Here is a 26,576-nt window from a genome sequence, read left to right as displayed (position 1 = left end):
CTACTTCTTCTTCTTCTTTGGAGTTTTATGGCAGCCGGCATCCACAATGTTGCATTGCTGCCACCTTCTGGCTTCACTCCACAGTCCTCATGTCTTTACATTATATCCTTTTTATAAGGCCAGAGGCCCTCAAGAAATTAAACAACACCTTTACTCCTTTTCCTTCCCCTCCATACTCTAGAATGTTCTTTTCTGATATATCTGTCATTCTAATTTTCTTCATTTCACTGATCAAAACTCTTCTTTCTGTTTCATATCTTCTACATGCAACTAGAGCATGCTGAACTGTTTCCGGCTGATGGCATTCCTCACACAGCCCAGTAGGGTGTTTTCCCAACATTTTTAATGTGCTGTTCAGGTGAGTGTGTCCTATCCTCAATCTTGCTAATACTACCTGTTCTCTCCTGTTCCCCCCTCTTCTTGCTGTAATGCCCACTCTATTTTGTAGCGAATAGAGGTGTCTCCCCTTTGTCTCCTGTTCCCAGTATTGTTGCCATTCCTGATTTATTTTCTTCCACACAATGTGTTTTCCTTCAGATTTGGATAATTGTAAGTTTACCTCTATGTTCTCTTTTTTAACGGCCTCTTTTGCTAATTTATCCACTTTTTCATTTCCTAGCACACCAATGTGTGCTGGGACCCACAACAAAGTCACGTCACTGCCCTTCCTTGTTACTTGGCTTAATAGTAGTAGAATTTCATACACTAGGTCAGGCCGCCTATGGGATGCACCAGACCCAATACTCTGGATTGCAGACAATGAGTCGCTACATATTAATACTTTGCATGGTTGCACCTGTTCTATCCACCAAACTGCCATCAAAATAGCGTACAGTTCCACTGTATACACTGCCAAATAGTTATTTGTTCTTTTGCAAATCTCAACATTCATCCCTTGCACTACCACAGCTGCCCCTGTTGTTTCAGCTACTGGGTCCTTTGATCCATCTGTGAAGATTAAGAGGTGTTCCCTGTATCTATTATATATATGGTTATGGTATTCTGTTTTTAGGTCCGAATTTTTTTCCCTCCTTTTTGCCTCCCATATCTCCAGATCAACTTTTGGGATGTTCAGTAACCATATTGGGACAGATGGCCACAATACTGCAGGGCAGAACTCTTTGTCCTCTACTTCCATGTCCCTTGCCACACCTCCTCCAACCCAGCCGAAGCTTCCAGACTGAGCCACCCCTCTCTCCCAGCACTCCTGTACTACCTGTTTTGTTGGGTGGTTCTCTCCATGACCCTTAAGGCTTAGCCAGTAATTAGCCATTAGTTGTCTGCGGCGCAGTCTCAACGGCATCTCCCCAGTTTCCACCTGTAGTGCACATACAGGTGACGTCCGCACACCTCCTATACAGATTCTTAGAGCTTCCGCTTGGACTTTGTCCAACTCGGACAACACTGACTTAGATGCTGATCCATAAGCTATACTGCCATACTCTAGTCTGGATCTGATCAGTGATACATAGATATGTTTAAGAGATAATATATCTGCTCCCCACTCTAAGCCTGCTAAGCATCTCATTACATTGATGGCTTTTTTGCATTTTCCAATTATTTTTGTAATGTGGACCCTCCATGTCAATCTGGAGTCAAAATGGACTCCCAGGAAACGGAAATCTTTTACTCTTTCCAAATTGTTGCCGTATAGTTTTAACTGGACATCCTCTTTAATTTTCTTCCTTGTGAAAACCATTGTCTTTGTCTTCTCTATAGAGAATTTAAAACCCCATTTCACTCCCCACTCTTCCACCTGGGCTATCCCTTGCTGCATTTTTTCCACGATAAAATCTATATTCTTCCCCTTTCTCCATAGGCTGCCATCATCTGCAAAGAGCGATCGCCCCATCTCTGGTTGAATGTTTGCAAATATATCATTAATCATGATTGAGAATAGGATCGGGCTTATCGCACTTCCTTGGGGAGTTCCATTCTCGACTACACATTTACTAGAGATGTCTGACCCTATTTTAACTTGGATACTTCTACCGTTAAGAAAATCCATTATCCAGTTAAAAATATTTCCTCCTACTCCCATTAAATGCAGCTTTATTAGAAGACCTTCTCTCCACAACATATCATAAGCCTTGTGTTCAAAAGGGAACTGCAGATGCTGGAATATCGAAGGTACACAAAATTGCTGGGGAAACTCAGCGGGTGCAGCAGCATCTATGGAGCGAAGGAAATAGGCGACGTTTCGGGCCGAAACCCTTCTTCAGACTGATGGGGGGTGGGGAAAGAAAGAAGGAAAAGGGGAGGAGGTGGAGGAGGAGGAGCCCGAGGGCGGGCGGATGGGAGGGTGGGAGGAGACAGCTAGAGGGTTAAGGAAGGGGAGGAAACAGCACGGGCTAGCCAAATTGGGAGAATTCAATGTTAATGCCATAAGGACGCAAGGTCCCCAGACGGAATATGAGGTGCTGTTCCTCCAATTTCCGCTGTTGCTCACTCTGGCAATGGAGGAGACCCAGGACAGAGAGGTCGGATTGGGAATGGGAGGGGGAGTTGAAGTGCTGAGCCACCGGGAGGTCAGGTAGGTTGTTGCGGACTGAGCGGAGGTGTTCGGCGAAACGATCGCCCAACCTACGCTTGGTCTCACCGATGTAAATCAGCTGACATCTAGAGCAGCGGATGCAGTAGATGAGGTTGGAGGAGATACAGGTGAACCTTTGTCGCACCTGGTATCATAAGCCTTCTCTACATCAAAAAATACAGTAACCACAGATTCTTTTTTAACTTGTGCTTTCCTTATATCATCTTCCAAGCACAGAACTGGATCATTAGTACCTCTCCCTTTTCTAAAGCCACTCTGATAATTAGCCACTATACCGTTTTTTTCCATTAGATGCATTAATCTTTCATTTACCATTCTTTCCATCAGTTTACACATGTGTGCTGTTAAAGCTATAGGTCTATAATTTACTGGATTACTTGCATCTTTCCCTGGTTTCCTAATAGGCACAATGATTGCTTCCTTCCACCTCTCCGGTATTCGCCCTTCTTCCCACACCTTGTTATATAGTGCAAGTATCTTTTGGAGTCCCTCCTCACTTAGATGCTTTATCATTATGTAGCAAATATCATCCTTCCCTGGGGCTGAGTTCTTACACTTGGCCAGAGCTCTCTTTAGCTCCCCCAAATTAAATGGAATATTGTACTTGTCCTCTGTGATACCTTTCCTTTGTAAGGCCTCAACATTTTCCTCTCTTGTTCTTTCCCTACCTCTTCTTCCTTCATCTGATAAGTTGTGGGAGCTGTGAACCCTACTAAAAGTGTTAACCATTAGTTCTGCTTTGTCTTTATTTGAGACTACAGTTTGATCTCCATTTGTTAGGATAGGATAACTCCACTCCCTTTTATCACCTTCCATTTTTTTAATCATCCCCCATATCTCCCCTACCTGTGTTGTGTTTCCAATTGAATCACAATACTTCCTCCAATATGCTCTTTTTGTTTGTCTTATAGTCCTCCTTACAATTGCCTGAGCCTGTTTGTAATTAATCATGTGTTGGTAGTTATGAGTTCTTTTTAATAATCTGAATGCTCTGTTTCTATTCACCACTGCCTCTTTACATTTATTGTCCCACCATGGCACAGCTTTCCTTTTTGATCTTCCTTTACTTTTAGGTATGGAAACTAATGCTGCTCTTTTGATACCTTCTGACAATTTATTCTCAAAGTTTTCTATATCTGTCTCTTCTTGTATCGGTTTTACATATCTATCACTTTCCTCCTTAAATTTCTCCCAATTAGCCTTTCCAAACACCCATCGTCCACTTCTGTTTTCTTTACTCATAGTTAAAGTAATATTTATTTTGCATAGCACAGGATGATGATCACTTCCTATGGTACCCTTTTCATATACTTCCCAGTTACATTTAGCAGCAATCCTATTAGAAACAAGTGTAAGGTCCAACACAGACTCCTTCCCTGTCCTAACATCTACCCTGGTCTTCTTTCCATCATTTAGACATACTAGATTACCATCATTTAATAATTCCTCAATTACCTGTCCATTATTATCTGACTTTCCACTGCCCCATAATGTATTATGTGCGTTAAAGTCCCCACACCAAATAACATTAGATTTGCTCTGGCCTTCTACTTCCTGTAACTTATTGACCTCTAATCGCTTACATGGATTATAGTAATTTATTACCACTATTTTCCTCCTCTCAGACCACACTTCTATTACCACATATTCCTGTTCCTGCCCAATTCCTAATACCTTGTATGGTATCCCTTTTTTAATGAAAGTGGCACAACCCCCTCCTCCCCCATTTCCCCTATCACATCTCACTGCAACATAATCATATAGAACAAAATCTAAACTTGGTTTCAACCAGGTTTCCTGGATACATACGACATCTGGTTTTTCCTTCCTACTGTCTATGAATTGCTTAAAGTCTTGCCCATTGGCTAACAAGCTTCTTGCATTCCATTGTAGGATTAACATTAATATTATTAACCCACACATGTTGACTCTTGGCTCGCCTGGATACTGAGACCATCATGTATTTCCTCCCACTTCAATCCTGCCATGCCCAAGTGGTGGACTGCAGCCTTTACAATGATTTGGATCCTTTCTGTTTTGGATTTTACTTCTGCTGTCGCATTTATTACTCCTGCTATAAATATAACCAGGTTTTTCTTTTCTTTCCATATACTCTTTTCTTTTTCTTTTATTGTTTCCATTATGCCCATATCTTGCTCCCTCCTGATCCTTCTTTCATTCATCTGTTTTGTAGGGTCAGCCTTTTTTACTGCCTCTGCATAGGAGACCTTTTCCTTCACTCTTATGTTTTGTACTTCAGCTTCACGTTTCATCACCTCACAGCCCCAGTAAGCCACACTATGCTCTCCTCCACAATTACAGCACTTTGGTCTGACCCCCTCTCCACACTGACCATATTCATGGTCCCCACTACACCTTGCGCATTTCCTCGCCCCCTTGCACATTTTAGCTATATGCCCAAATTTCTGACATTTGAAGCACCTCATTGGTTTGGGTACGTACTCTCTTACACTATATCGCATGAATCCAAAATGGACCACTTTTGGAAGGGATTCTGTCTTGAATTCAAGCAGGACTGACTCAGTTTCCTCTTTCTTTGCTCCTTTGGTCATTCTTTTGGCATTCATAATTAATTCACATCTCTTTCTGAGTTCCTGAACCAGTTCACTCATATTGACTTTGAGAGGGATTCCATAGATAACCCCTTTACACCCTGCCCTCCTCCGTTCTCCCACTCTCACTACTTTGATTATTTTGATTTTGTCAATCTTGTTCATTTTCATTGCCTTTTCAACTTGAGCCTCACTGTTGCACCCTATTAGCATGTTTCCATCTTCCAGCACTCTTGCATACTTTACTTCCCCAACCTGGGCTCTGATTATTTTTGTCAGCTTCATTGGCTCTATCTTCTTTACTCCTCCTTCTCCTTCAAACCTCACCACTACATTTAACGAAATTTCCTTTTCTGGTTCCTTTTCTGGTTCCTTGTCTTCACTCTCCGATCCACCAATATTGCTTTTCCTTCTTTTACGGCTGCTCTTCCTGGGACTACCCCGTGTTCCCACGGTTTCCCACTCCTTCTCAACATTTCCTTCATTATCCTCTCCTCCACTGGCCTCCATACCACTAGACCCACTCTCTCCTGTCATTTTGTAACAGCAGGGAATAGTGCCAGAGCACCGTTTACCGGACCTATACAGGCCGTCGGCCGATACCCCAATACAATATTTCCCTACTATTACTACTCAGTGTCTCCTCTCTCTCTCTCCCAACCTCCGGACCGGCGCGGTCCCTCCCTGCAGCTGCACTCAATCGACAGCCAAACTCCGTGAGCAGCGTTCGAGCCCCCTGCCTGCACTTTCATTACATTATCTGTTAAACCTGAGGCCAATTAGTACAGCTTGAGTGATTTTGTACTTGGCACCAGTTTTAAAATTTTGCAACCTCAATGAACTTACCATCATTAATTCTAAACATTTATAATATTTAACATTACATTTGCTTAGTCTAAGGTTTGCACTGAAATAGGAGCATTGCTTATAGCTTCATACACTTGGCATCGACAGAGAGGTGCTCTGGTGTGACTGCTTCTGGGTGGTATTTGTGCCAGGAAATGCTTCACCCGCATGAATGCTGCAAATGTGCATTTTGTTCCACATTTATTTAGCTCCAGAGGAATCTTTCCCTGTTGCTCCCAATATCCAAGGAAAAGACAGACTCAATAAAGAGTATCCAACAGCCCTCTGGGATCTCTGCACTTCGCTTATACTCCTGATTTTAATTGCTGCATTACTTGCAGGCATGTTTTCAGCTGACAAGGTTCTGAGCTCAGTGATTTCAAGGCACATACTGTAGCTCCAGTGACAGGGAAGAGATAGGTATTAATGAAGAAACAATAGGTTTTGTAAAATATAATTTTAAAGCAGCTCAAATAAAGCATTTCCGCCTGCCCGCCTCTCCACTTCTATTTCCCCCTTGAAGACACATTAAAATCCAGTTTATCAATCTGCCTTAACATCTTCTTCTGGCCAGTTGAAAATTTTGTCTGATAATCTTCCTGTGAAGCACCTTGAAAGTTTTACTATGTTATGAAGACTTTATAAATGCATTGTACTTTTAATCTTGAATTAAAAACATGTGAGAGACTCTGGTCTTTTATTGATGGCATTGGTAGCAGAGAAAAATCCAAAGCAAATTAAAACGTTTTAATCTGCCCAATATTCTGCATTTACCATTTGAGGTAGAAATATGTTCACAAAATATAAAAAAGAGATCTTGACTGAAATGGGATTGTGGATAATTTCACAATTTAAACTACAACACAGCAGATGTTCATTTTAAAAAAAATTACAGATCTTCCTTTGCCAAAACTATTTCATGAAGGAAGGAAACTTGGCACAGGTTTTGCAGCACTCGTAATGGCGAGGCTACAAATGCTTGCTGTTATTTACAGCAACTTCTGGCATCTCAAAATGTATAATTATAAGCAGAAATGTGAAGAATGCTGTCAGTGATATCCTGCTCCTCTGCAGTCTTGGCAGATGGAATTCTCCGAAGATCACGGTCCTGTCGTAAAGCTGGAGTAATCACCCATTGGCCTTGCATGAAATACTGATGAAAACTCAGGCCACTTTCAATTATGAGTTATTGAATTTTTAATGGCATGGCAAATCATAATTACTGCTGAAAAACCTCCCCAGCAATTAATTTTCATATATGAAAACTTTAAAATTGCATACTATTTTTTAAATGTTGCTTTTAAGTTATTCTCATTCATGTCTTTCCTTAATTTGCACAGAATCTTCACGTTGCCTCCGTAAAAACAAAAGTTATAGTTTTGTTTTTAATTTCTTGAATTAGTGTCAATGAGCATTTTACTAGTGATTCTCTTTAAAGGGCAATTAATTCAAACAGGGGCTGGGAGATCGGAAAACTACAGGTAAGTTTAGGTTTAGTTTAGAGAAACTGCATAGAAAAAGGCCCTTCAGCCCGTCAAGTCCATGCCGACTATCGATCAGCCGTTCGCACTAATTCTGTACTATCCCAACTCATCCATTCTCTTCACACTAGTAGTAATTTACAGAGGCCAATTAACCTACAGACCCACATGTCTTTGGCATGTGGGAAGAAACTGGAGAAAACCCACAGGGAGAACGTGCATACTCCACACAGACAGCTCCAGAGATCAGGATCAAACCCGGATCTCTGGTGTTGTGAGGCAGCAGCTTTACCAACCGCCCATTATAGTGATTATATCAAACATCTGTAGAATAAGTGAATTTTGACTACTGTGACTACAATGCGAAAAAAAACCACATCAGCTACAAAATGCTTTGGGATATCCGAAGTACAAGAAAAGAACTATATAAATGTAAGTCTATTCTTGTTGTGTGTGGGGTTCTTTTTTTCTGAATTAGAATTTATTGAGTACACTCCTGAGAATTTCAACAGCAGTGAAGGCAATTCCTCTTCTGCTGCCATGGGAGGTTTAGAGAGTATTTTTTGTAACCTAAATAATAACTCTGAACTAGTTAGTAAATTAGTGTGGAAGGTGCCGACAATTTTTCTTTGATAAGACAAATTTACAAGTTGCTGCAGCATTTAATTAAAAACCACACTGTGTTTACAGATTGAAAAGTTGCTGACGCAGTAGCTACGAGGGAAGGCTGTAAAGAAAAAGATGCTATCAGCATTCTCTACCGTAGTTTGACATCAAGATACTGCACCAGCAGTGGAAATGTGGTAGCTACAAGACACATCTACACTGGTCAATCTCTAGTCTTAGTATGCTGAGTTGTTGCCTCTCTATCATTCACAGTGTGGATGAGGATGTCACAAATCTCATCTGTGACTACATATTTCACTGAGGTTCATGGAGTCTGTATCTGTAATCTGGCAACTGTAATCATGATGTTTGTTTCTGTTGCTATGTGGAGCTTATACACGAAGCCTAGAGATGATTTTGTTGATCATGTCTAAACAGCTAATATTAATAAATGACGTAGAGCAGAACGCAAAATGCTGGAGTAACTCAGCGGGTCAGGCAACATCCCTGGAGAACATGGATAGGTGATGTTCCGGGTCGAGACCCGAGTCTGAAGAAAGGTCTCGACCTGAAACGTCATCTATCCGTGTTCTCCAGGGATGCTGCCTGACCTGCTGATTTACTCCAGCACTTTGTGTCCTTTTGTGCATTAACCATCATCTTCAGATATTTTGCTTTCGGGAATTATCTCATAGAAAAGCAAACTTTGGCAGGGAAAGAATAGGGAGAAAGCAGGAGAGGGTGGAAGAACTGGGCAGATGAAAAATATTCAGCAGGTTTATGAAACACAATGGAAATCAGGTTAATACTTAAGAGTGTCCCAGGTGCAACCTGGAGTAAGGCTATCATTGGAAACATTTCCAACTATCCTCACTTTGGCAATTCAGCTTTGGCAAACAACTCAGCAAATCTATGCAGTTGGTTTCTCACTCAGAAACCATGGAAACTCTACAGTGGCAGCAGCAATTATATACAGTAGTTTCCTTGCCACTTGAATCCTCAACATGTAGTAAAGTCAAGTAAGTTCTGCTAGTGGAAAGCAGATCCGCATTGAAACATCTTACTTTTCATTATTATCAGTTGGTTGTTCTTCTGACCGGGTGGCACCAGCAATGGCTGCCTCGCCAGCAGTGTCTGTCCTTTCCTTCTTTGTTGTTTTTTAGTATGTGTTAAATGTATGTTTTAGTGTTGTTTAGCTTGTTTTATGTGGGGGGTGGGGGGGAACTTTTTTTAATCTCTTACCTCGACGGAGATGCCATTTTTTTCCGTACTGTATCTCCATCTGCAGTGCGGCCTAACATCGAGGATTTGGCGGCCTTTGCTGGAGATCGACTGGGAGCTCCATCTGCGGGAGCCTGCTGACTTTCACACCGTGGAGCTCGCGGTCCCTGGTTAGAGACCAACTCGGGAGCTCCAGGCCGCAGGAGCTTCGACCACACTGAAGCCAAGGTATTTAGCGGAGAAGGTATTGCTGGTAAATTTTCCAATGCCTTGTGATGCCTTTGACCGCCCCGACGTGGGAGCTTCAATCGCCCCAATGCGCGAACTTCGACCTCCGGCTGCGGGAGCTTCGATCACCCCGACTGCAGATGGCTCGACGTCCCCGACCGCAGGAGAATAAAGAGGGAAGAACATTAAACTTTATTGCCTTCCATCACAGTGGGGAATCGAGGGAATCCGCTGTGGTGGATACTGATGTTAACTTTTATGTAGTTGTGTGTCTCTTTGCTTTTTATTCGTATGGCTGTATGGTAATTCGAATATCACTGTATCTTAATTAGTTCACGTGACAATAAAAGACCTTTGAGAGCTCAAAACACAATGTCTATTTCTTTCCAGGCTCTCCTACATTTTTATCCAGAGATGCTGCCTGCCCCGCTGAATTACTCCAGCGTTTTGGTCTTTCAAGAGTTTGGTGTCAGAAAAGTGATCAACATGGACTGTCCACTGCTGCCAAGAGAAAGTGGTGAGGGCCTCAGTGCACGGGATGTTGGTCTGGGAGAGGAGGTTAATGTTGGCTTACTTACCCTACTTGTGAATTTGGAGGATTTAACGGAGAGGGTATTGCTGGTAATGTTTCCAATGCCTTGTGATGCCTGTAGTAGGTAGTCCAAGACTCAGTTGGAAACAGGAGGGCAGGGATCACCACTGCTGGTAGACCATTAGGTCCAAAGACTTTTGAGTTTGAGTTTGAGTGAAAGTTTAGTTTATTATCATATGTACTGAGGTACAGTGGAAAGCTTTAGTTGCGTGCTAACCAGTCAGCGGAAGGACAATACATGATTATGATTGAGTCATCCACAGTGTACAAATACATAATCAAGGGAATAACGTGAATAATGTTTAGTGCAAGAGAAAGCCCAGTAAAGTCCAATCAAAGATAGTCTCCAAAGAGGTTGCCTTTTTCCTCAAAACCTTCAACTAACAGCCAGATTACAGAATCCTTTCTCTCGAGGGTTTTGAGATACTGCAGTCCCTCTGTTTATCATGCAAAATATTTGCCTAGAAGGGTCAACACAGAGACATGTTGGGTGACATTTCATCAAGCACAGCAAAACATGGAGGAAGAAATGTTCTGCTGAGACCTTTTCTGGGATTGGGAATGGGAAGAGAGGAAAATATTCCTATGGAGTTTGGAGCTTAAAGAAAGCTGAGAGGATTAGACTTGCTTTATTTATCTATCAGTTTGAAATATACCATTAAGAATAATAAGTTAGACAAGTAAACAAATCACCATCATTCAAAGAACAGTATTAACTAATTTAACCACCCAATATCATTCTTTAATAATCTTGATATCCAATTTGGTTCCTTGTCCTTGTAGTTAGGGCGGCACAGTTGTGTGGCATATGGAGCTGCTGACTCACAGCGCCAGAGACCTGCGTTCGATCCTGACCTTGAGTGCTTTACTTTAGACTTTAGACTTTAGAGATACAGCACGGAAACAGGGCCTTTGGCCCACCTAGTCAGCGTTGACCAGTGACCACCCCATACACTAGCACTATTCTACACACTAGGGACAATTTCCAATTTTACCAAAGCCAATTAACCTACAAACGTGTACATCTTTGGAATGTGGGAAGAAACTGAAGCACCCGGAGGAAACCTCACGTGGTCACAGGGAGAATGTGCAAACTCCATACAGACAGCACTCAAGATCAGGATCGAACCCGGGTCACTGGCGATGTAAAGCAGCAACTCCACCACTGTTGCCTGTATGTAGTTTGCTCTTTCTCAAGATGACCAAGTAGGATTCCTCTGGATTTCATCCTACATCCCAAAGATATACAGGTATGTAGTTTAATTGACTTCTGGCAATTGCCCCAAATGTGTAGAGAATGGATGCAAAGGCGGATGACATAGAACTAGTGTGAACGGATGATCGATGGTTGGCGTGGACTCAATGTGTTGGAGTGCCATGCCGCATCTCTCAACGAAACTAAACTATGGCCTTCAACCTACATAATATCCACATGCAAACTAGACATGGCTTCCCACTTCCTTGATTAGCTTGATTGAAATACGTTGGATTATTTCTTCCTATTTAAACATAACCAGGCAATTCCTTGTGTACAGTGAATGAAACATTCAAACTATTCTTTCATACAACATGAATAAATCAGTCCTGATAATTTACATCAACTGAATAAATGTAACCAGGTAATTCTTTAACAGGCCTTAAAGCACTAACCAGTCTAGATAATCATTCACTCACACTGAAAGCACACTGGCTGGAAAAAAATCCTTACTCTTGCTAAGTAAAATTCATCTGCAACTCACTCAGTTTAGCAACACAATCCTGAGAATACGCTCACATTAAATAACACAAACCCAATAATCCTCACAGACTGAATAACAACCTGTCTAATCCCCACAAAGTGAATCATAGAAGTCTTTCAATTCCATTACATTAAATAAGATTTTCCTGATAATTCCCTTGCAGCTGAATTAATCCCTGATAGGCCATTTAGAACTCAGATACCAGGAGCAGAATGAAGCTACAAAGGCCAGGAGCTGTTCTACCATTGAACAAGATCATGGATGATCTGGTCTTGGCCTCTGCTCCATTTTTCCACATGTTCCCCATAACCATGTTAGACCGAACATCTGTCTACCTAGGCTTTAGGTAGATTCTATAAATTAGCCTCCATAATTTCTTGAGAAGCAAATTCCAAAGATTCCAAAGCCAATGAAAGAAGAAAGGGCACAAATTGTTGGAGTAACTCAGCAGTAATATAGATAGGTGATGTTTCAGGTTGGGCCCCTTCTTCAGACCCAACACAAAAAGTTACCTATCCATGTTACTCCAGGGATGCTGCCTGACCTGCTGAGTTACTCCAGCACTTTGTGACTTTTTGTGTAACCGAGCATCTGCAGTTCCTCCTGTCTTCCAATGAAAGGAGAAATTCCTTCCCACCTTTACATGAAATGGATGAACCATTTGTCTGAAACGATGCCCTGATGCCAACATTCCCTGGAAGGAAGTAACAGCCTCATGGCAAATAGAACAAAACATGATCTCATAAATCTCCTCACATCGATTAACACAATTTTAATAATCCTGAGATAGATGAATAGGGCCTTGATTATCCACAAACATTAAATAACAGTCTTTGTAATCCCCAGATTGTGGAGAACAGCCCTGATAATTTCCACAGATCGAAGAGAACAGTCTTCATAATTGCAAATTTGTGCTGTACAGCTTTGAGAATCCCCATTCAGCAACCCAGCCCTTAGGAACCCTCATATCACAAATCACACTGCCAGTAATCCACACAGAGCCTCCAGAAAGTATAATGCAGGAATAGTGTGAGGCCATGCACCTCAGTAAAAGGAGTCTACCGGCAGGTTATTATCTAAATGGAGAAAGCATCTAGATGAGTAAAGTACAGTGGGACCTTGGTATTTCTGAATATGAATCTCAGTCTGAATAAGGGTCTTGACCTGAAACATCACCTATTCCTTTTCTCGACAGATGCTGCCTAACCTGCTGAGTTACTCCAGCATTTTGTGACCATCACCAAAAAGCTAATTGGCAGGTGCAGCAAGTGGTTAGGGAGGCAAATGGCATATGGGTCTTTATTATAAGAGGATTGGAGTTTAGAAATAGGTAAGTGTTGAAACAGTGCAGCCACATCTGGAGCATTGTGCATAGTGTGTTCCCCTTATTTATGAAACAATATATTAACATTGGGGGCAACCCAAAAAGAGATGGCACAGCGGTAAAGCTGCTGCCTTTCAGCGCATGCAGCACCGGAGACCCGGGTTCGATCCCGACCATAGGTTCTGTCTGTACGGAGTTTGTACTTTCACCCCGTGGGTTTTCTCTGAGATTTTCAGTTTCCTCCCACACTCCAAAGACGTACAGGTTTGTAGGTAAATTGGCTTGGTAAATGTAAAAATTGTCCCTAGTGTGTGTAGGATAGTGTTAATATGCAGGCATCGCTGGTCGAAGGGCCTGTTTCCGCGCTGTATCACTAATAAACTAAACTAAAAAGATCAACCAAGCTAGTTCCCGGAATAAAAGGTTTGTCCAATAACAAGTGGCTGAAAAAAATTAAACATGTATTCGCTGGAGTTTAGACAAATGAAGGATAAATCTCTGGAATACTCTACCCCCGGGTATTGTGTCTGCAAATTCATTGGGGGTATTTACAAGGTTATGTTTAGTTTAGTTTAGAAATATAGCATGGAACCAAGCCCTTCATCTCATTGAGTCCACGCCGACTATCGGCATCCGTCTTTGTTTTCCCACTTTCCCATCCACTCCCTACACACTAAGGGCAATTTACAGAGACCAATTAACCTACAATCCCACACGTCTTTGAGATGTGGGAGAAAACCGGAGCACCCGGAGGAAACCCTCACAGTCACAGTGGGAACATGCAAACTAGACACGGATCGAACCCAGGTCTCTGGCATTGTGAGGCAGCAGCTCTACCCGCTGCACCACTAGGCTACCCACACTATGGAATATAAAACAGTGAAGAACTGTAATAGAAGAAGAGTTGAAGCTGAGGGCAGATTAGCCATAATCACATGGAATGAATGGTGGAGTGGTCAAGCCTTGCTCCTATTATTGTCATGTTCTTGAATAGCCCAGGCCTGATAATTTACACACACTGGACAGAGCCCTTGCAATCCCCTATATCCCCATATTGCAAAATACATCTCATACATGAACAAAACCCTCCTAACCCACTCTCCAGAAATTATAATTATCCATGATAATCCTTACACACTGGATTACACAACCTTGATAACCCCATCAATCTGAATAGCACAGTACAGACTAGTAGTCATATTGAATTACAACCTTCCTTATAATGTGCACACATTGAATAACATACTCTTTATAACCCAGTCACTGTAAATAGCAGGGCACTAATAATTTAGACACATTGAATAACACAACCCTAACAATTGCCAGATAATAACAGATGACAAAATTCCATAAGAGTGAGAAAAATAAGCTATTATACCCTTAGATTGGATATTACGATTCAGCCAATTGCCTCTCAGACTGAATGCAACAAAGTGCTCTCGTAAATAAAAGAAGAAGCAGGAGTGAGGCAGCAGTTTGCATCATCATGCTCTGACCTTTCAAAGTTGAAATCTGCAGCCGGGACCACTTACTGCAGTAGGCAATAGATTTTTGAGCCATTTAAATCATTGACAACCTTACGATTTCCCAACGGACCCAATGGATTCACTGGACCCGTCCCTCTGGAACACAAGCACACCTGGAAGCGGAAGGGAGGTCTCCATTGTGGTAGGGAGTCCACCCTAATCTCTCCTCCCACCTAGCATCTCTCAGACCAATGTACAATTGCTGGTGAACAAGAAAGAAGACCTAAATGCAAGACTGCCATATCAGAGGGATGGGGAACTGCTGCCATCTCTGTTTCACAGAGGCCTGGCTCACCCTCACCTCTCTAGACATGGTGCCCCTGTAGGCAGGAGGAAGAAGTACAGCCAGGTGGTCAGATTTTCCAAAGGAAATTGTTTTTTCCATCCACTGCATGATCTAGACAGCGAAGCCGGAGAAAGGAAGAGGCGCTTCCAGAAAAGGGCATCTGCTTCATGATGAATTTGTTGTGATGCAGTGCTTTGACCCATTCCTGCTCCCCAGACCTGGAACATCTGGCGTTTGAATGTGGTTCATTCTACCTACCCCCATCATCCAGACTACAGTCTCTGGCTGACAACAAACTAGCACTTGGAGAATTAAGTGCCACGATCATACAAGTATGAGATGGAGTAGCCTTTCATATAATCGCTGGGGATTTTAACCAGGCTAGCTTGAAGAAGTATATGCCAAACCACCATTAATACATTACCTTCAACACCATATAGTGAACATGCAGAAAATGGAGGGAGATGTAGCAGACAGAAGGAATTAGTTTAAGCGGACATTATGTGCAGCCTGTTCTACAGTATGTTCTATGTAACACACTGGACCACTGCTGTACCACCATCAGCAATGCCTATCACCCCATCCTTTGCCCACACTTGAAAATCTGAACACTTGCCTGTGCTTCTTCTTCCTGTCCACAGACCGAGACTGAAGTGTGCACCATCAATGAAGGGGACTACAATGTGTTTGTCACAAATGACAATTCTGGAACTGGTTTAAATCAGTGAACTGGGCCATCACAAGGATTCACCAGCACACAGTATAGAATATGCATAGTTGTGACCAACTTCATAATGAGTATGCACACCTACTAAAACCTTTGGACTCTTCCCCAATCAGAAGTCCTGGATGAAACAGTAGCCTCGTAACCTGCATTGGATTGGCAATCCAGAGTTATACAAGAAGTCCCGGTCTGATCTCCTGAAGGCCACCATAGGTGTGAAGGGACAATTCCAGACTAAGCTGCAGTCACAGATGGATTCTCCTCCTACAAGTAGGTATGTTGCAAAGCCTACCTGAAGCGTCTTTGAAAATCTGCCGCTTCGGGTGTGCGCGATTTTGGCGCCGTTTAGAGGGGGCGGGTTTAAAACGCGATTTTCTCTAGGCTGTTCAAATCGAAGATGTTCAGCCTAGTTAATTATTAACGAAAAATCGCTGGAAGACCCCGTCGCAAAAGCTATTATTAGTTTTAAAGGCCTCGTAAAATAGTTATAGTAGTTTAAAAATCAATCTCTAAACCCGTGACCGCCAGCAACCGCAGGGTCTCATAAAGCAAACAGCTGAAGTTAGGCTGTATATATTTACATTAAAAAGGGCTTCTAAAGAACCCTTTATACAAAGTTTAATATTGCGAGCAGCTCAATTTGGCCCCATTATATCGCGCAGTATTTTTCTGGGCATTTGGGGCACAAATCTACCGCAATGTGAACGTTCTAAACCAGCGCGTTCCACAGGGACCCACTAGAAAGCTGATTTAAATGGGCATTTATTTACAGCAATTGAACACTAAATTCCTTCCATTTGGCCTATAAATTAATGTAAATGAGATTTAAAAATCATGTTTTATTGTGAATTATTTGTGAATATTATTTGGACATTTAGGCTATTTAAAAATGTTAATCATTTATTAAGAAATGGATAGATGTTTAGATCTAGTAATTGAAGTCTGAAATTAGCTACAATTAGGTAACTAACTAATTATATGCTTTAATTTCAGGTCATCCAAGTAAGATTATTTTATATTTGTTTCAGAATGCTTCAATCTATGATAACTGAAAATTTCATTCAGTTTTCTTAATTTTTAAGAAAGTTATGGGCTTTTGACTGTTCAAGATCACAGCTTTTTTGTTATGTCCATAGAAAATCAATAGGGAACAAGATGCTCATTTCCGAGTATGAAAATGGCCATAACTTTTTAAATACTTGAGATATGAAAGTGAATTAGGTGTCAAATTAAACTTATTTTTATGCTTTATCTGATGGGATAAATTACAGACTTGATTTTTAAAATCTCAAAATTTTGTAACATTGCTACTACAAGGCAAAACAAGGACCCATCTACCTGAGCCCCCACGGTCACCAACTGTGATCTCAGTCTCCGAGGCAAACATCAGAGCATATTTCACAAAGGCAAATCCACACAAAATATCAGGTCCAGGCCGAGTACTATTCAAGGACATCGTCAACCTCTTGCTTCTGAGATATAAGGTCCTATCTGGTTCAAAAGGACATCTTCCGTGCTGGTGCCCAAGGTGAGCACAGTGAACTTTCTCAATGACTACCACTCAGTAGCACTCACATCCACCATAATAAAGTGCTTTGAGTGGTTGGTTATGGCAAAGGTCAACTCCTGTCTCAGAAATGACCTTGACCTGTCTCAGTTTGTTTATCGCCCCACAGGTCAACAGGAGATGCTATCTCACAGCCTCTACACTCTGCTCTGGACCACTTGGATAACATGAATACCTCAGTATGCTGTTCATTGCCGACAGCTCAACATTTCGTACTATCACCCCCTCCAAAATCATCACCAAGCTCCAAGACCTTGGCGTCTGTACCTCCTTGGAAATTGGATCCTTGACTTCTTCATCGGCTCACATCAACATTGGTGCATGTCAAGACTGCATTCTTAGCCCCCTGCTCTATACTCACTACACCTATGACTGAGCGGTTATGTACAGCTCCAATGCTATCTATAAGTTCACCAACAACGTCATTTTTGTTGGCTGAAACACGAGTGGTGATGACTCATTGTACAGGAGATAGAACACTTGATTGGGTGATGCCGCAACAACAACCTCTCACTCAACGACAAAAAGCCAAGGAAATAATCATTGATTTCATAAAGGGGAAGTCAGACCACGTGCCAATTTTCATTGGCAGGCTGGTGGCAGAGAGCATTATCAACTTCAAATTCATGGACGTTAACATCTCGAATGGCCTGTCCTTGGGCCCAACACATAGATGTATTCACGAACAAGGAGCGTTAGCACCTCTACTTCCTTAGAAGTTTAAAGAGATTCACCATGTCACCAAATACTCCAACCTACAACTGCAGATGTGCTATTGTGTCATGGCCTGGTGCAGCAATTCCATTGCACAGGAATGCAATAGGCTATAGAGAGTAGTGGACTCAGCCCGGTCCATCAAGGGCATAGCCCTTCCCAACAATGAAAACATCTACATGAAGTATTGCCTCGTTTCTCTCGTATCTCTCATTTCCCTCTCTCCCGACTCTCAGTCTCGACCCAAAACGTCACCTATTCCTTTTCTCCAGAGATGCTGCCTGACCCGCTGAGTTACTCCAGCTTTTTGTGTCTATCTTCAGTGTAAACCAGCATCTACAGTTCATTCCTATACACCTCTTAATCTACCATGGAGTTATTTTCTAATTGTGCATATTACACTAATGTCTTGCTTTTTGCATACTCGTATTCTTTTCACCATCTTGAAGAATTTATGTAGCCATAAGTATTATTTATGTTTTTGCACGTTGTCCAAGTCGATGTGCCTGTGATGTTACTGCAAGCAAGATTTTTCCTGCACTTGTTCCTCAACGTACTTGTACTTATAAACAACATGACAATAAACCCAACTCTACTCGTAATAACCCTCTCGTAAATCAGCCAGTAATCCCTCGAGAATCGTTCTGTCTTTTTCACACAATTTGGAATTAATGTGGAAACACAATGACGGCAAAGAAAATTGTGCTTTTAATTAATCAAAAAGAAATAAAGTACAATATGAATGAAGGAAATGCTAAGTGATTGTGAAATACTGTGCAGCATAATGAGAGAGAGTATTGAGAATGTGCTGTGATTCTGAATGGTTGGAGCTGACAGGAAAAGACTCATTTAAGGTAAGGGTTGATGTATGTTTCAAGGAAAAGGGAATAGATGAAAATGAAAGTTGATGGGAAGAAGTAATTAGAATGAGAGATTGCTCATGGAAACAATAAACATCAGTAACAGGTTAGTTGATCTGAATGATGTGCTTTGTGTTTGTCGATCACAATTCTATAAAACAAATTTAAATTTCTTATTAAATTATGCTTTATTATTTACATTGCATCAGGATATTTATCTGCTGCTTGGCTTGTCTTTTTGTTATGGCATTATCTTATGGCATTATCTGAGGACTAACCTGGAATAAGTAATGACAAAAATTAGTTCTCAGATATAATTTTTACTGAAGCCAATTAACCTACAAGCCTGTATGAGTTTGGAATGTGGGAGGAAACCGGAGCGCCCGGAGAAAACCCATGCAGTCATTGGGAGAAGGTACAAACTCTGTACAGACAGCACCGGTAGTCGGGATTGATCCCAGGTCTCTGGCGATGGAAGGCAGCAACTCTACCGCTACACCAACATGCCGCCCAAACAATTGCCTTTACTTTGATTTTTCTGTTTACTTTTTTCATATTTTGGGGACCCGAGCATGTCTTGCAAGTCAAGACGTGTTGTCCATCTTTAAATATCCTTGGAAAGATCATGGTGAGCTGACTTCTTGAACTCAGTACTGTTTCTGATTATTGAACCCCCAGAGTGTTCTGTGGAGCATTTCACATCAGTGACCAGAAAACAATTCCTTTTCTATTAACTAAAAAAAAGCACAACAGTTGGTTACTCATCCTGAATAGGTGTTTTCTGTACAGTGGGACTTTTATTTCAGCCTTGGGTGCTTCACAGCTTGTCACCGCTTGATTCAAGCGCTTTGCTGAAACATTTGAACCACTTTCAACAGCACCATAAATAATTGCAACAAATTAATTTTGTTTCCTACCCCAAGTTCAAACTCTGGCTTCAAAAACACCATGTGATGAGCCATTACACAATGATGTCTCCGATAATTTATTTGTACATCTGCGAGTTTGCTATCACAATAAACATATTTGACAAGAGAATATGGCTTCTCATAAATTCTAAGCAATAATTCAGTTGTGCATAAGGCAGCATGTGTTTATCATCATTACCCAACCCGAGATATTTTTCTATTTGGGTATCTATGTACAATCAAGGACATCTGGAACAATGATCAGTTTTAAGCACATGGCATAAAAGGAACTTTGATAGCACAGATACAAAGTTGCCCAAGTCAGAGGCAACAGAGGGTTGTCGTAAAACAAGAAACTCCAATTGCTGGAATCTTGAGCAGAAAACAAAGTGCTGGAGGAACTCAATGGCCTCTGGCACAAAGACCGGTCCTGTTGCTCAGAAGGGTAAGGAAAAGAAGAGGAGGGCAATTGTAATAGGGGACTCTATAGTCAGGGGGTCGGATAGGCGATTCTGTGGACGCAGACAGGAGACCCGGATGGTAGTTTGCCTCCCTGGTGCCAGGGTCAGGGATGTGTCTGAACGTGTCCAAGAAATCCTGAAATGGGAGGGAGAGGAGCCTGAGGTTGTGGTGCATATAGGTACCAACGACATAGGTAAAAAACGAGAAGAGGTCCTGAAAGAAGAATTTAGGGAGTTAGGTAGAGAGTTAAGGAGAAGGACTGCAAAGGTAACAATCTCAGGATTACTGCCTGTGCCACGCGACAGTGAGAGTAGGAATGGAGTGAGGGGGAGGATAAATGAGTGGATGAGGGACTGGTGCAGTGGGTATGGATTCAAGTTTCTGGATCATTGGGACCTCTTTTGGGGAAGGTGCGACCTGTACAGAAAGGATGGGTTGCACTTGAACTCGAGGGGGACCAATATCCTGGCGGGGAGATTTGCAAAGGCTACTGGGGAGACTTTAAACTAGTATGGTTGGGGGGAGGGACTCAAATTGGGAAAGCTAGCAGTCAGTGTGTGAGGCAGGAGGCAGAGAATGGTAGCACTCTGACCCAAAATGTAGGGGAGAGAGAAGAAAAAGAGAGAGAATAGGAGAGGGTGGGTTTCTTAAATGTGTATATTTTAATGCTAGGAGCATTGTAAGAAAGGTGGATGAACTTAGAGCCTGGATTGACACCTGGAAGTATGATGTTGTGGCGATCAGTGAAACATGGTTGCAGGAGGGCTGTGATTGGAAACTAAATATTCCAGGATTTCGTTGCTTCAGGTTTGATAGAATTGGAGGGGCAAGAGGTGGAGGTGTTGCATTGCTTATCAGGGAAGATATTACAGCAGTGCTTTGGCAGGATAGATTAGAGGGCTCATCTCGGGAGGCTATTTGGGTGGAACTGAGAAATGGGAAAGGGGTAGCAACACTTATAGGGGTGTATTATAGACCGCCAAATGGGGAGCGAGAATTGGAAGAGCAAATATGTAAGGAGATTGCAGATATTAGTAGTAAGTACAAGGTAGTGATTTTGGGAGATTTCAATTTTCCACACATAGACTGGGAAACACATTCTGTAAATGGGCTGGATGGGTTGGAGTTTGTAAAATGTGTGCAGGATAGTTTTTTGCAGCAATACATAGAAGTACCTACTAGAGAAGGGGCGGTGCTGGACCTCCTGTTATGAAATGAGACGGGTCAGATGGCAGAGGTATGCGTTGGGGAACGGTTCGGCCCAGTGATCACAATACCATTAGTTTCAATATAATTATGGAGAGGGTCAGAACTGGACCTAGGGTTGAGATTTTTGATTGGAGAAAGGCTAACTTTGAGGAGATGCGAAAGGATTTAAAAGGAGTAAATTGGGACAGTTTGTTTTATGGGAAAGATGTGGAAGAGAAATGGAGGACATTTAAAGGTGAAATTTTAAGAGTACAGAATTTTTATGTCCCTGTTCGGTTGAAAGGAAATAGTAAAAATTGGAAAGAGCCATGGTTTTCAAGGGAAATTGGACACGGTTCGGAAAAAGAGAGAGATCTACAATAATTATAGGCAGCATGGAGTAAATGAGGTGCTTGAGGAGTATAAAGAATGTAAAAAGAATCTTAAGAAAGAAATTAGAAAAGCTAAAAGAAGATATGAGGTTGCTTTGGCAAGTAAGGTGAAAGAAAATCCAAAGGGTTTCTACAGCTATATTAATAGCAAAAGGATAACGAGGGATAAAATTGGTCCATTAGAGAGTCAGAGTGGACAGCTATCTGCAGAGCCAAAAGAGATGGGGGAGATATTGAACAATTTCTTTTCTTCGGTATTCACCAAGGAGAAGGATATTGAATTATGTGAGGTAAGGGAAACAAGTAGAGTAGCTATGGAAACTATGAGATTCAAAGAAGAGGAAGTACTGACACTTTTGAGAAATATAAAAGTGGATAAGTCTCCAGGTCCGGACAGGATATTCCCAAGGACATTGAGGAAAGTTAGTGTAGAAATAGCAGGGGCTATGACAGAAATATTGCATATGTCATTAGAAACGGGAATAGTACCGGAGGATTGGCGTACTGCGCATGTTGTTCCATTGTTTAAAAAGGGGTCTAAGAGTAAACCTAGCAATTATAGACCTGTTAGTTTGACGTCAGTGGTGGGCAAATTAATGGAAAGGATACTTAGAGATAATATATATAAGCATCTGGATAAACAGGGTCTGATTAGGAACAGTCAACATGGATTTGTGCCTGGAAGGTCATGTTTGACTAATCTTCTTGAATTTTTTGAAGAGGTTAATCGGGAAATTGATGAGGGTAAAGCAGTGGATGTTGTATATATGGACTTCAGTAAGGCCTTTGACAAGGTTCCTCACGGAAGGTTGGTTAAGAAGGTTCAATGGTTGGGTATTAATGGTGGTAGCAAGATGGATTCAACAGTGGCTGAATGGGAGATGCCAGAGAGTAATGGTGGATGGTTGTTTGTCAGGTTGGAGGCCAGTGACTAGTGGGGTGCCACAGGGATCTGTGTTGGGTCCACTGTTGTTTGTCATGTACATCAATGATCTGGATGATGGTGTGGTAAATTGGATTAGTAAGTATGCAGATGATACTAAGATAGGTGGGGTTGTGGATAATGAAGTAGATTTTCAAAGTCTACAAAGAGATTTATGCCAGTTGGAAGAGTGGGCTGAAAGATGGCAGATGGAGTTTAATGCTGATAAGTGTGAGGTGCTACATCTTGGCAGGACAAATCAAAATAGGACGTACATGGTAAATGGTAGGGAATTGAAGAATGCAGGTGAACAGAGGGATCTTGGAATAACTGTGCACAGTTCCCTGAAAGTGGAATCTCATGTAGATAGGGTGGTAAAGAAAGCTTTTGGTGTGCTGGCCTTTATAAATCAGAGCATTGAGTATAGAAGTTGGGATGTAACGTTAAAATTGTAGAAGGCATTGGTGAGGCCAATTCTGGAGTATGGTGTACGATTTTGGTCGCCTATTTTGGTCGGAAGGATGTCAACAAAATAGAGAGAGTACAGAGGAGATTTACTAGAATGTTGCCTGGGTTTCAGCAACTAAGTTACAGAGAAAGGTTGAACAAGTTAGGGCTTTATTCTTTGGAGTGCAGAAGGTTAAGGGGGGACTTGATAGAGGTCTTTAAAATGATGAGAGGGATAGACAGAGTTGACGTGGATAAGCTTTTCCCACTGAGAGTAGGGAAGATTCAAACAAGGGGACATGACTTGAGAATTAAGGGACAGAAGTTTAGGGGTAACATGAGGGGGAACTTCTTTACTCAGAGAGTGGTGGCTGTGTGGAATGAGCTTCCAGTGAAGGTGGTGGGGGCAGGTTCGTTTTTATCATTTAAAAATAAATTGGATAGTTATATGGACGGGAAAGGAATGGAGGGTTATGGTCTGAGCGCAGGTATATGGGACTAGGGGAGAATACGTGTTCGGCATGGACTAGAAGGGTCGAGATGGCCTGTTTCCGTGCTGTAATTGTTATATGGTTATATGATAGCATTTGGGTAGGAAATGGACAGGCAACATTTCAGGCTGGGATGCTTCTTCAGACTGACATTTCAGAATAGGTCTTTTCTTCAGACTGAAGACAGATCCTGACCCAAAACGGTGAATGGTTGATTCTTAGTTTGGGGGTGATGTAGCAATCTTGGTGTTGATCATTTTTTGTTAATAACGTCAAATTTCAGGTACAAACCTCAATTTGTGGATGTCACAAAACATGGCAGCATTGGGAAAGAAGATAGTGACATGCCATCAATTGATTTAACAATACACCCATCAGCTGAAATATGAATACAGCACGTTATGTTACTTAGAATAGGGCTCACCCAAGTGAAAGTTCTACAGCTGGGACTGATGCAGGTGACAGGTCCCTAGAGGAAAAGCTTGCATGCAAAGTCTATTGCAGGGGACTCAGGCTTTAAAGTTACAGGCTGAACCTATGAAATAGTTGGTGATTGGACAACATCAATGATAAAGTCAAAAGCTTGGAGGAGTAGCACACCAATCTTGCACTGGGCTTTGCAGAGCTTTGAGAGCAACCTTTCCAGCAAGGGAGTAGAATCCATCAGCACATCTTGGACACAAGGGTCAGGCAGCAACTGCCAGTCTCTCTCTATTTCCAGTATAACTCAAGCAGGAGGTACACATGCTCACCTGCACTTAGTTAAGCTGACACCCCTGTCATTATGGGTTTTTAACTGAGAAAATCACACCACCCAGCAGAGCGAGATGTCTGTCAGGGAATGTTGCTGACTGGCCCGCTGCAGGCTGCAGGAGTATGTGCTGAGGGACGCACTGAAGCTCGGTGCAGCCAACGCCAAGGCTCGGTGGGGGAGGACCATAGTCTAGGGTCCTTCTGCGGCTGGACATGGGGGGCACGGTATGGTGGAGACACCCCTCAAAGTAAGGGAAGGTATCCCACACGAGTGGGCCACATGAGAGGCAAGGGTGGGGGAATGATTTGTGAAATTTGAGCAATGTATATATAATTTGTATAGCCTCCGAAAATGTCGGATGAATTTTTTCACACGGTTCATATATTGTATATATTTATTACCTGAATAAAGTCTATTTTGAAAAAAAAAAAAAAAAGCTGCAGTAATTCAGTAGCTCGGGCAGCATCTGTGGGGGGAATGGATTGGTGACATTTTGGGTTGGGACCATTTTTCAGACACACAGGTGAAGCTTTAGATTGGGACCCTTCAAAACTATGATCTCTGCCATGATACCTTAGGAGAGTGCCAGAAGGTTTACAGAGCAGGAATCTCTTCGGAAAACCAATCTGATCCTACTCTACCGTTTCCTTGCCTCCGGCTAAAACAAATTGTTGTCACTCCCGCTGAGAAAACGCAGCCCAAAGTCAGGCCTCCTAGGCCAGTCCTCTGAATCAACTCTACTGAAATGCAACAACTTTCTCTTAGGGCCTTCACAGTTGTAGGGATGCAGTGCGTAGAAGCAATTGATCTACAAAATTGTCCTTTCTATTAATTTAGTATGCAAGCATAGCTCTAACCACACACTGAGTGTGTACATGGGTTGTACACCATCCAGATCAGGCATTGTGCTCACATGCTACGCTAGTTCATCCCAGTGGTTGAAATACATACAGATGACATATTGTTGCTGGGGTAGCAAGTGCTGATATGCCTGCCAATGCGTTAAACTTTGGACTTTAAGATACAGTGTGAAAACAGGCCGTTCAGCCCACCAAGTCCGTGCCGACCAGCGATTATCCCGGACACAAATCAAAACACACTTTGGACAATTTTACAACTCACAGAAGCCAATTAATCTACAAATCTGTATGTCTTTGGAGTGTAGGAGGAAGCTAGAGCACCCGGAGAAAACCAACGTGGGCAGAGCGAGAACGTACAAACTCTGTATGGACAGCATCCGTAGTCAGGATCAAACCCGGGTTTCTGGCACTGAGGTAGCAACTCTACTGCTGTATCACAGTGCCGCTGCTGTGGTAAGGAATGGAATCTCCTGTAGATAAGAATGAGTGGTGAACCAAGCGTCACCCACAGAATAACTTGCATGCATTTGCTGATCTCCTGCACGCCAGGGACACTTGGAATCCCACACAGCTGTACGTGGGCTCCACCTGCGCCCCTCTGGCACGACAGCATGTGAGGTAGCTGGCTCTGTTTAAATTAAAGAGCTGGCCTCTCTCAATTAGTTGACCACTGGAAGAAAACATGAGGAACTGCAGATCCTGATCAACAAAAAAACAAAACAAAAAGTGCTGGAGCAACTCAATGGGTCAGGCAGCATCTCTGGAGAACATGGATGTTCTATCTATGCTCTTCAGAGATGCTGCCTAACCTGCTGAGTTGCTCCAGCACTTTGGGAATTAAAAAAAAATCCCATGGAAGAGCCAGGCATTTCCTCTTTAAAAGAGCAGGACTAAGAATGAGCAGAGAGAGATGTTGGAGGTAGAGGAATGAGAGTTTTGCTGCATTTATTCATTCATCGAGGATGGCATTAATGGTAATGTTGGTATATAATGTGCTCCATAATGCTCTTGAACTGTTTAGAGACAATTAACAATTAACCCTGTTTTTAGGCATGGCATCACATTTGGTTTGTAAGGTTGGTGGATTTCCTTTTATGGGCAACACAGTGGTGCAGATGGTAGAACTGCTGTCTCACTGCACTGGAGACCCGGATTCAAAGGTACACAAAAATGCTGGAGAAACTCAGCGGGTGCAGCAGCATCTATGGAGCGAAGGAAATAGGCGACGTTTCGGGCCGAAACCCTTCTTCAATCCTGGATTCAATCCTGACGTTGGGTGCTGTTTGCGTGAAGTTTGCACATTCTCCCTCG

At 42.2% G+C, this 26,576-nt stretch overlaps 1 protein-coding gene across 1 annotated transcript in view; it reads right to left on the bottom strand.

Moving 5' to 3' along the window:
• slc9a9 (solute carrier family 9 member A9) overlaps positions 1–26,576 on the bottom strand; it is a 323,375-nt gene that overhangs the window by 76,059 nt on the left and 220,740 nt on the right. The gene's annotated exons all lie outside the window — the stretch shown is intronic.

This window comes from Amblyraja radiata, chromosome 13 (genome assembly GCF_010909765.2).
Source record: "Amblyraja radiata isolate CabotCenter1 chromosome 13, sAmbRad1.1.pri, whole genome shotgun sequence".
NCBI classification, from domain to species: Eukaryota; Metazoa; Chordata; class Chondrichthyes; order Rajiformes; family Rajidae; genus Amblyraja; species Amblyraja radiata.
The sequence above is the reverse complement of the archived record's forward strand: the minus strand, read 5'-3'. Positions and strand labels throughout refer to the sequence as shown.